Genomic DNA, 11376 nt, shown 5'->3' with positions numbered 1-11376 from the left:
ACAAAATATAATCTGTTAATTCATGTCTATGACAGCGTTTCCCCCCTAAAGACAGTGAATCACTTTTCATGTCTGACAAGACTCCACTATAATAGACCGCAGGTGGTGACGATGAGTCGGGGCTTTCATCCTCTTTAATTATCCAGTCTGTTCTGTCATCATTACACATTAGGATTAAAAAAAGTACTTTGAAGAAGGACGGTTACATAAACCTCAGCAGGGTAAAAGAAGGAGGCGGTGTACAGGGTGCATTTAGGTCATTATGCCAATATTTCGTGGCCATACTGGACTCAAATGTTTCATTTTTTACTAAACTGATGTGTTTTTAGTGGAGCTTCTTGATTTATTGGGCAACTTCTATGAAAATACCCTCCTGCTATAAATCATCAACGCATCGACTCCTGATTAGTGCAAATATCCAGTCAATTATATGGCAGCATGGCAGGGAGTGCGAGCATTTAGACATGCAGGCATGAAGGAGAAGGGTGACTTTGAACCCTGCACGGTCTTTGGACAGGCTGTGTGACTATTTCACAAACTGCTCATATATTAGGATTTTCCTAACAACCATGTATCTGTAACAATTTATAGGGAAAGGTCAGAAAAAAAGAGAAAATATGTAGCGAGCCATATTTCTGTGGCCAAAAATAGCTTGCTAAAACTCAGATGAAAAAGGACCAGATAAGCACATTGATAAGGTTTCCAAAGCTTCTGTAACTAAATAAGGTTTTTTTGAGCTGTCATGTGGCGAAATGAAACAAACATTGACTGACTGCTTTGAGGTGATAGGAAGGCAACAGCAAGCCAAATAACTCCTACACTTCAGCAGCAGCCTTAGCAATAGAAGATCCCTCCGAGCGTTACCACTCACAGCTAAGACCAGGAAACTGAGGCTCAACAAACCTGGGAAACATAAGATTGGAAAAACGAGTTTTCATTTCTGCTGCAACTTTCAGATGTTCTGGTCAGAATTTGGTGTGAACAACATGAAAGCATGAATCCATCCTGTCTCGTGTCAACAGTTCAGGCTGCTGGTTGTGGTGGTACAATGGGTCGGAGGACATTATCTCCTCACACTTCGGTCCCCAGCTGACTGTTCATCATTTAATCACAAAGGCCTGCTGAGTGCTGGTGCCGACCACAGTAACGGCTGCTTCCAGCAGGGTACCACGGCACAAAGCTCAGATCACCTGTTGGTTTTTTACAGTTTTTCTCAGTCGCTTTGGTGCTTTTCTCAGATCAAAATGAAAATTCTCAGAACCATTAGTGCAACCTCCACAGATCTTTTCACTTAATGCAAGATATTTTGACTTGAAATAAGTGAAAAAAATCTACCAATGAAACAAGTGAAAATTATCTAGTTTTTCTGTAGCTTACTGGAATGTTGCTTTGTAGCTGCTTTTGTCTTATTTTAAGTGTAATGAGATATTTGACTAGAAATAAGAGAAATATACTTGGTAAGATTTTGAGTTTTTGCAGTGTACCGTGCCACTATCGAGAGCGTGCACGCCATCCCTGTGTGGTACCCTGGTTGCACAACAGCTGACAAGAAGAGGCTGCAGAGGGTCAACAGTACTGTAGAGAAGGTGATCGGCTGTCCACGCTCCTCCCTGGACTTAATTGCCAGGTTGTCTCTCCAGAGCCAGGGCACTTATAAAGGGCCACCTCCACCCTAACCACCACCTCTTCAACACCCTGCCTGCTTGAAAAAGGTTTAGATCCATCATCCCGTGGGCTGTCAGAACTCTTAATGCTAACTCAGAGTGTGAACAGACTTCTCCAATACACCCACTCTGTTGCTGCTATTGATCAACTATGTGCAATATCTCAGTCTTTCCACGTTCTGTGCAATATTTTGGTCTCAGTGGAATTACCATCCCCACCCTAAATGACCATAGCCCCTCGACCTTTATTTATTTAATATATTACATAACTGCCCTTGTATACAGCCCCACAATGTTTCAGTTTCAATGTTTCTTACGCATTGTTACGGCCCTAGTCTAGGCGTGTAGAGACGCACATAAGGCTGGAGGAGAGAGAGACAAGTACCCGCCCTGATTCCCAAGCCAAACATCCGAAACCAGCTGTGAGTAAAACAAAGGTTATTTCAAAGGTCAGGAAGCATAGCTCCAGGGTGAGCCCAGGCCAAAATAATAAACAAAACCAACTAAGTCCCGCCAGTACGGAAGAGGATTAGGGCCACTGGGAAAAAAAAAATCTGAGAAAAAAAATTCAGGTGTCACGGTCTGGCTGTGGCAGACCATAAGTGTTCCAGAGGAGGACTCAAACGCAGACCAAAACATGGTGTGGATAAATAAAACAAGCCGTTTATTGAGACTAGCAACGAGGGTACAAAATAATAGGGCATCGGTGAAAACTAAACAATAACCTAAACTGGGTGAACTAATAACAAAACATGAAAAAGCTTAACCATAGTGAACTGACATGGGTACCTGGAGATGAGACATGGATGAGCAGACGACCTGACAACAAATGACTGAAAGCACACGGACTAAATACACATAGGAGGATGATGAGGGAAGTGGGAACACATGGGGAAACAGCTGGCACACATGAACATAATGACGTCACAGTGGGAGAGTAAAACCGAACACGATGAACACAGAAACACCAGACCTCTTCACAATAAAACAGGAAACATAATGAGACATAGACATGACAACCCGAACTTGACAACGTAAGACACAGACATGAAACGCATGAAGAGCAGGGGAGACTTAACATAGTTGGAAACACGAGGGGGAAATAATAAGAACTAGAAACACCTAGGCATGATAACAAATGAACTTAGGAAACCTGACGGGCTTACATAAACTAAAACTCAAAACGCTGGGCCAACAGACCCAGGATCATGACATCAGGAAAAGAAGAAAAAAAAAGACGTGCCCACTTTTTCCCCCAGTCGCCCTAAACAATATATATAGTATATATTTATGTATGTACATTATGGAATGCCGTTTAGAAAAATATTATATATATATTACAATGAAAGTCTGAATATATAGAATGATCTTCTGAATATGCCAGATGCTTGGGTTTTTAGTGAATTTGGTTGTGTTCATTCAGAAAGTAAAATCAAACACACTTTTCTGTCTTACACTTTTGTGACGGTGGCATAGTCACACAATGTTGTACATAATGGCATAATACAAAAAACGACTTGAACCTTCACATGCCTCAGGTAAAGTTTTATTAAGAAAAAAATTCCTTTGTAAGGAATTCTAAGTGAAGCCATTTCTCAGGACAAATTAGGAACACAAGTTATTCAAACGTATTACAAAACTAAGCAAACTGCAACTGACCCGATGAAATCCTGCTTGGTATTCACCTATTTTTCAAAGAACGACTTCCACTCAGCTATTGCTTTCTTATATGCACTAGTGGCATCTTGATCAAGGATGGCATCAGCGATGACCTCAGTTTGTATGACAGAGAGGACCGTTGCAACACATTTCAGGTGTGTTAAGTGTAAGGTGTAGCAACATGCCATCAACACCAACATTCCTTCCCAGAAATCCTCCAAGGGGAGAGTGGTCACTGCTATGTTTCCCACAGCAACAATGCTGGTTGTCCCAGCAAAAAGCAGCACTGGGGAGGAGAGAGGCCGCTTCTCCGGGTATAGCAGAGCATATACGGCAAGGCCGGGATGGTCCATTTGGTAAAGTAAATCCGTTGGGCATCTTTCTTTGCCTTTAGACAATAATTCTGATGCAAAAGAACCAAACGGGACAGGCGGGAAAAGAAAAGACAACAAAACAAAACTTCTCGGCTGTCAGTCGGTTTGTTTTCTTTCCAAGTCAATGAACATCCTTCTCTTTTGTTGGTGGTTCGTTCTTCTGACCTCTCCTTATCCTGGTCACATGTCTCCACTTACCTTTCACATGCAGTGATGCAGGACACGTGGCGTGCAGAGACCATCTCTAAAGACCTCACAGTGATTTAAGGGCACCATGCATCCAGGACAGTGACAGATCTCCTCACAGACTGTACAGCTGACAGCTGTTTTACAACCCGGCCCAGGCGTCTCGTCTCTGATTGGTTCTTTATGTTTAAAAACTTCAGCAACAAATGGAGTGACCTCTTCATTCTTCATGTTGTCATGTTTCTCTAGAGTTTCATCTCTCTGTGTTTTACTGCAGTGAATCTGATTCTTTCTTGCAGATTTTGGATGCAGGCTGTCAGTCTGATACTTTGCTTTAACATTTTAAATGCTGCTCTTGGCTTTGGAGGTGCAGTTTCTTTCAGGAAGGCTGTGAACTCTTACATTCCTCTCTCTGAGCTCAAAATTTAGTTTCAGGTATTTTTCTTTCTTATCTTCAAGCTGGCCGTTATTAAACAGGAAGTGAACAGACCGATTCTTCTCATTTTTGGCACATTTAAGTTTTGCACCTTCAGGAGCTTAAATGTATTTTTAGGTTTTCTTCCATCTGAGTGTGATGAGAGCTATAATTTTTTCCTTACATATCGTTACAAAGAATTTACACTGAATCAAAGACGTACATCAGTCGGTCACCCAGTCGATTGTCTGTCGCCTTCATCGCCAGACCCACTGCACTAACTTCATGAACTCCATCCAACAAGTCCATCATGTTCAGTCCCTCTGGAGTCTCCATATCCAGGAGTGTTGATGATGGCCAGAGAGCAGGGCAGAGTTTCATCTTCAAAATCAAAGATCTCGTACAGGATCACACCTGATGTCTGACTTCTTTTCTCCTCCTCTACAACCCTAAACCAGACTTCATCCTCCCACTTCACTCCCATCGTGTAGTTGAGCAGAGTGTTGACCAGAGCAGATTTAAGCCACAAGTAAGATGGTTTTATTTGTCTTGTCTTGATTTTTTTCTCCAACAGTCATTCTGTGACCCACACAAACATGTGGTCACAACTGTAAATTCAGCGTTGTTACATATGGAGGTAATTGCGCATGTTTCACTTTGCTGCTGTAATGAGGTTCACAAAGTTTTGTGTCGCAAGAGAGTGCCATATCACTTTGGACAGTAGAGGGCAGCAGAGTGCCTTGGGACTGAGTTGTGTGCACAGATGAACACTGTGATGTTTAGTCTTTCATAATTTAAGATGTTTAGGATGTGAAGTGTATTACACTGTATTTACATGAGCTATTCCAGCTCTGCCAACCTAATAGCTATGCTACGTGCCTGAGTAATGGTGGATGCTATTGTCTTTTAGCAATAACACCCGCCTCCATATGAAGCTCTGATCCAGTTGTGTTTACAGTTCCTGTACACTTGTGTAACTTTGTCTTCATTGCAAGTGTTGTTTTTGGGTAGCGTGTGTGTAAAATGTTCCGAGGTTACATCGTTCATGACGCATAATTTGAAATTATTTATGTTTATTTTACTCCAAGATGTGGTGTGTGTATTGTTTATGGGGTTAACCTTCTTCTAAAATCTGGTGTTATTTCAATATTTCTGTCCAACTATTTCACGTTGTGTTTGAGCACAACTTGTTGGAAATACCGTTTACTCCTTTTGTTTTATTTTAATTTGTAGGAAAATAATACAACGTCCGCTTTGTTCCGCGTACGCACAGATGGGCCTTGATGAAGCACAATTTCACCTCAGCGCTTCCTTATTGGGAAAATCTGCACAAGTGCTCCCTCTACAGGGAGGAAGTCTGCCCTGCTATAGAGTCTCTGCCCTGATGTGGGAAAATGAGAAATTGAGCACAAAGATAAGGCTGTTGAAACACAACACCATCACCATCCCTAAAACACACTGTTCTCTTTCATTTTAACAATCTGTTTAACAGAATAAAACAACTATTTCTAATGGTAAATAAAAGTCACAAAACATCATAATTTCAACTGGGCAAAGTTGAGTGTTATAGGATGGTTAATTCGCCCTTATTTCCATTGAAAAGGTCCCCAGCAGTTTGTTCTGAAGGAAGGAATTAAGTTCAAATAAATGGAAGATATTTAATAGGGTGGAGGAGCTGTGTTTCCATATGAAATAAACTGAAAGACCAGAAAACTGGACAAAGGTATGCAATACAATACAAAATATACAAGTGACGTACTAAAACACAGCTAGATCCAAACTGTATGACTGACATGTAAAAATAAATAACTAATTATGTGTGTGTGTGTGTGTGTGTGTGTGTGTGTGTGTGGGCGGGGTATCCTGAGAACTGAGTATTAAAACTGCCAAACATCTCACTGTGAAAGGAAGACTGTAAAGTCCTCAGGTGGCCGTTCAAGAATGCACAGTCTGTAATTCCATCATCAGTCTTTCTTGCAGTAACATCCGGCACCAGCTGCAGACGAGACAACGTGACTGAAGTATATGCATACATATATATATATATATATATATATATGTAGTTGAGCAGAGTGTTGACCAGAGCAGATTTGCAATGGACCCCCCTGCAGTTCACCTTCTGGAATCGGGGTGGATGACGCTCTCATCTACCTGTTACACCGATCCCTCTCTCACCTAGAGCAGGCAGGGATGTTTTTTGGCTTCTCCAGTGCTTTCTACACCATCCAGCCTGCACTACTGAGGGAAGCTGGAGGGAGCCAGAGAGCCAATGGTACCTACAGAAGTTGATGTTGATGATACAGCCATCATCGGATGTGTATCACACAGGAAAGAACAGGAATATAGAGGGGTCATGAGTGACCGTTTTGGCTGGTGTGAGACCAAGACAAAGGATATGGTCATACACTTCAGGAGGAAGTCACCCCCTATAACACTGGTGAAAATCTAAGGAAAAGACATTGAGATAGTGGACTCTTGTCCTATGCACGGACAGGGACAGGAGCAGGACTGACAAACTGGTGTGGAGGTCTAGCTCTGTGCTGGGATGTCCTCTGGAGTCTGTGGAGGCGGTGGGTGAGAGGAGGATGTTAGTGCAGTTGACATCCATCATGAACAACCCACATCACCCTATGCATGAGTCTCAAGTGTGCTGAGCAGCTCCTTTAGTCAGAGACTGAAACACCGTCGCTGCAGGAAGGAGCGCTTTTGCAAATCATTCATCTCAACAGCAGTTAGACTCTAAAACTTCTCAATCACTCTGTCATGCATAATCCACCTTTTATATGTATGGACGTGTGCAGGTATATGTATACATATGCAGTGTTGGGGAGTAACGGAATACATGTAATACCATTACGTATTTAAAATACAAAATATGAGTAACTGTATTCCGTTACAGTTTAAAAAGATGGTAATCAGAATACAGTTACTTTGTTGAAATGAAGGGATTACACAGCGGTCTTTTTCTGTTTCATGTGTCCCCTCTCTATTTTTGGTTTCCACGCCGGAACAAAACAGGCATTAAGAGGCTCTAAGTCCTGTGTCTCAATCCCGCGGCCCATGTCACCTCTACTTGCAGTCTGCATAATGATGTGACAAAATAGTTTTCAAAAGTTTGAAAATTATTTAATAAGAAGGCAATAGGCAGAGCATACCCCTAAAGCATGTAGCCTCGTGGGCAGTGTAGCCCAGCTGTAAGTAAGCTATTAAGACTTCGTGTTTTCCTCTGAAACAACAAGCTCTGTTGCAGCAGCCTTTCAACGCCTCTCTCTGTCTCTGCTAGCAAAGTCGACCCAGACAACAAAGTAAAGCTAGTTTTCAGCTATGAGCCCGACATGAACCGGACGTATTAGCCAGAGGTCCCTTTACTACGGTTCGGAGCCGCGGACCTGTTTTATATACGAGATCGCTGCAAAAAGTGCAGCCTGACCTAATGTGCACCTACTGTTACTCAGTTATATTAAGATTTAAACATCTAGCTGGTGTTGGTGTGGAGAGTAACCTTCAGTAACAGTAACAAATCACACAGCAATAGGACATTCATGTAGTTGTAAAAAGCACGATAATATATAAAGAAATCCAAAGTATTCAGAATATGTTACTCTTATTGAGTAATGTAATGTAACGGAATACATTACAAAATACGTTTTGGGACATGTAATCTGTAATCTGTAGTGGAATACACTTTAAAAGTAACCTTCCCAACACTGCCAACCACCTACAGTGAAGTTGGGAGAGGACTTGGGGGGGTAAACGCCATCCAGTCCTGGTGTTTACTTCGGAATCTACAACTCATCTTTGGAGACTTAGTTTGTCCAAATGATCAGCACTGGTATTTGCTACTGCTGTGGCTGGTGCATATTGTGTTTTCACCAGTGTTATCAAAAGGTATCACTATTTTCTTGAAACACCTGATCACCGAACACCACAGGTTTGTTTCCACACAAGAAGCTGCTACCAAAGCATCACTTCATGGTGCATTATACTCAAAACAGGACCATTTTTGCATAGCTGATTCATGCGGTATGAAGCGAAACACAGCTTCTTTACAAAACAATTGAAAAGTTTAAAAAATGTAACTAAAACTATAAAACAATCAATAAAACATCAAAGTGATTTTGCTTCCAGGTGGCGGACATTTGACCCCAGGAGACTGACCACTGGACCAGGTAAAATGCTTTCTTGAAATACATCTTGCAGATTTAGTTGTTTGTATAAAAGTCCGATGTGCAAAGCCAGTTTTTCACACGTTCGTCCGTGCTGTTGTGAAGGATGAGAGGTTATTTCTGATTACTTTTGCACTGCACACAGCACGTCTCAATGAGCATTTCAATGCTTTTCTGAAAGTTTAACTCTGCTCTAAGAGTAAATCTAACTCCATTTAAACTGGGTCCAAATACTGTCTTTTTTAGAGTAACATTTTATTCAGCTTAAGTAAAATTTACTCAGTGAATTTTACTGTGTACTGATTTAAAAGGAACCACACAAACACACATATTGTGGAGGTATGTAAGGACGACACGAGAGCTTATACATTTTACTCGAACTTCAAATCTTGAAGGAGCCTTTACTCAAAATCTCAGCTTCACTCAACGGCTTTCACATCTCTTAGAACCCAGAAACATGACTCCTCCCACTTCCCCTGGTGGTCCGCCACAATATATATACATATCCTTTTAACTGTAATGCTAATTGCCTTTATTTATGTAATTCATTTTTTTAGAGTTCCTGTGATTGCTCTGTATGACTTTAACTTGTTGGCAATTTTGTGTGCACCTTTGGGAACAAACTACCTTTGGATATGTAGTTTAATTTCCCCTTTAAATTTGTATTGGTTCAGTCCAGAGCCTATTTGGGCTAACAAAGTTGTTCCCAAGTGTTGCTGGAGTCTTCACCTCACCTGAGCTGGATTTAAGGCAGCTGGAAGCTGAGAGTGAAGAAGCACTGTCAATAAACATTCACCTGTCTTGCAACACTGTGTGCGTCACAATACTCGATACAGGACTTAAACCAAAAATACAGCTTTATCTGCTGGATGAAGGCGATACAAAAAAATGCAAAACTAAGCTGGAAAATTCTATTACTAATTCATTCGGGGAAACACAGGGAGTGACACACAGCCATGAGGAAGGACAAAGGACGGAGGGAGACGCTGACCTGAATGCACAGAGGGATAACACGGAAGTGAGAACACACGAGGAATGCTGCTGACACGAATTACCACAACGAGACAGGGAAAGCTAGACTGAAAAGAATGAACATGGAAACATGGGACCTTCACAACAAAACAGGAAACATGATACACCAGTGGAGGAGAGGCAGACGAGAGGGAGCGAGGGAACGCGAGCACCAAAACTCAAAACACTGGGTCACAGTCCCAGGACCATGACAGTCACGAGATGGTCACATATCGTTTTAGTCATCATGCGTTCCACATCTTGGATGGACATGAAGAACCGATCACGGTAAGCATTGGTATTAGGATTGTTACGGATTCAAATATTGGGGGTGGATACAAGAGGAAAAACCACAATGACCACACTGGTCCGGCCGGGTTGAGTCAAACGATGATTTTAATGATCACAGATGGACACCGTACGCAGACAGCATCAGATCTCAAAATGGTGGAGCATTGATCAAACTCTAGCCTCTGGTGTCTCCACCTTATCATAAAAGCCTAAACATTCACATGCTTTCTCTCACACGGCGCCTAAGCTACGACCTTGGCTCCCCGTTTATCTGCTCCTGCTGAGATGGGGCAGAAAACTCCAGCATGTTCTCTTCTAATCAGACAAATAAGGCGATGACTTTCTGCGAACAGTATTTCTTATAACTCAGCAGTATAATGCATCATAAAACAATATCATTCATTCACAATAAATCAGCAGTCTAATGTAATGCAAATCAGTTTAACAAATGCAATAGTTACCACCTTCTTCTAATCCAGGAGAATAATGCAAACTAAAACTACATAATAATTCACAATCTTTAATTAGGGGTCTAACATGGCATAAAATAATATTATAATCCCACAGGATGCAGCGTTTGAGACAGATGATCAATGACCAAGCCCCACAAACCCAGATCTCTTGGTTCTTCAACCTGCTGAAGGAGTGCAGGTGCCCCTTGATAAATGTCAAAGTCCAGCACAATACCATCTGCTGTTGTGCAAACAAAGTTTTTTATGCCAACTGGGTTTGGCTTCATTGGCAGACCTTGTCAACACGGACAAGCTCCTGTGAATTTAATCATCTGCCCATCAATAGAAACGCATTCTGGGTGAGCCTGAGATTTGCAGCCTTTCAGAATGCGGTTCAGAAAAGGCCTCAGAATTGATCACACTCTCTCTGATCCTCTGGAACATCATCATCAACGAGCACTTTGAGTGGTTGCCTCAGTCTGAAGAATCTGTCACGTGAACTTTTCAGTGATGGCAAGGAATCTCAAGGCTTTGGACCTGATTGCAGGATACATCAAAATACAGGCACCAAAAATGATAAATTTCATCAGTTGAAGTGTTGCGTGGGTTCCCACTTCTTGATGTAGCATTAGAGCAATCTGCAATCATTTTTATCAAATCTTTATCAATATACTGCTCTATGTAGTCCAGTAGGGTCCAGCCCTCTCTGTCCTGCACAGTTTCTTCCTCCTGCTTAAACTGGGCTTGATTTGGTGTTAGCGGAAAAGCCTTCCATCACATCCCACACCCTTTCTTGGACTGTTCTTGATGGCTTGGTCCTGGGGTTGTCTCTTCAGGGACATTGTCTGAGACATCAGCCTCATCCTGTTGTGTTCAAGAGTGATGATCTGGCAATTTCACAATCTGAACAATATCCTTCATATTAATCACGGAGACGTTTACGTCCCCTGATAAGCTGAGAGGGCAGTGGAATGGGGTCCTCACACCCACTACTGTCCTCCTCACTGCTGATTAGCTCATGTCATGGACAGGGCGGATCTAGAGAAATCTTCTTAGGGTGGCATGAGGGGGACAAAGAAATCAAATGGGGTGGCAAAACCAAAGCCTTTTTTTCCCAAACACATGGTTACATATGGTTAAAATGATTCAAATGCAGTA

General features: G+C 41.9%; 1 pseudogene; it reads right to left on the bottom strand.

Moving 5' to 3' along the window:
* Positions 1 to 3898: 3898 nt before the first annotated feature.
* LOC146554321 (uncharacterized) lies at positions 3899 to 4876 on the bottom strand (annotated as a pseudogene).
* Positions 4877 to 11376: the final 6500 nt, after the last annotated feature.

Source organism: Mchenga conophoros, linkage group LG18 (assembly GCF_057382185.1).
Source record: "Mchenga conophoros isolate Kocher_MC1m ecotype Shallow Benthic linkage group LG18, M_conophoros_male_GT1.1, whole genome shotgun sequence".
In the NCBI taxonomy this organism is placed as follows: Eukaryota; Metazoa; Chordata; class Actinopteri; order Cichliformes; family Cichlidae; genus Mchenga; species Mchenga conophoros.
This window is presented reverse-complemented; position numbering and strand designations above follow the sequence as displayed.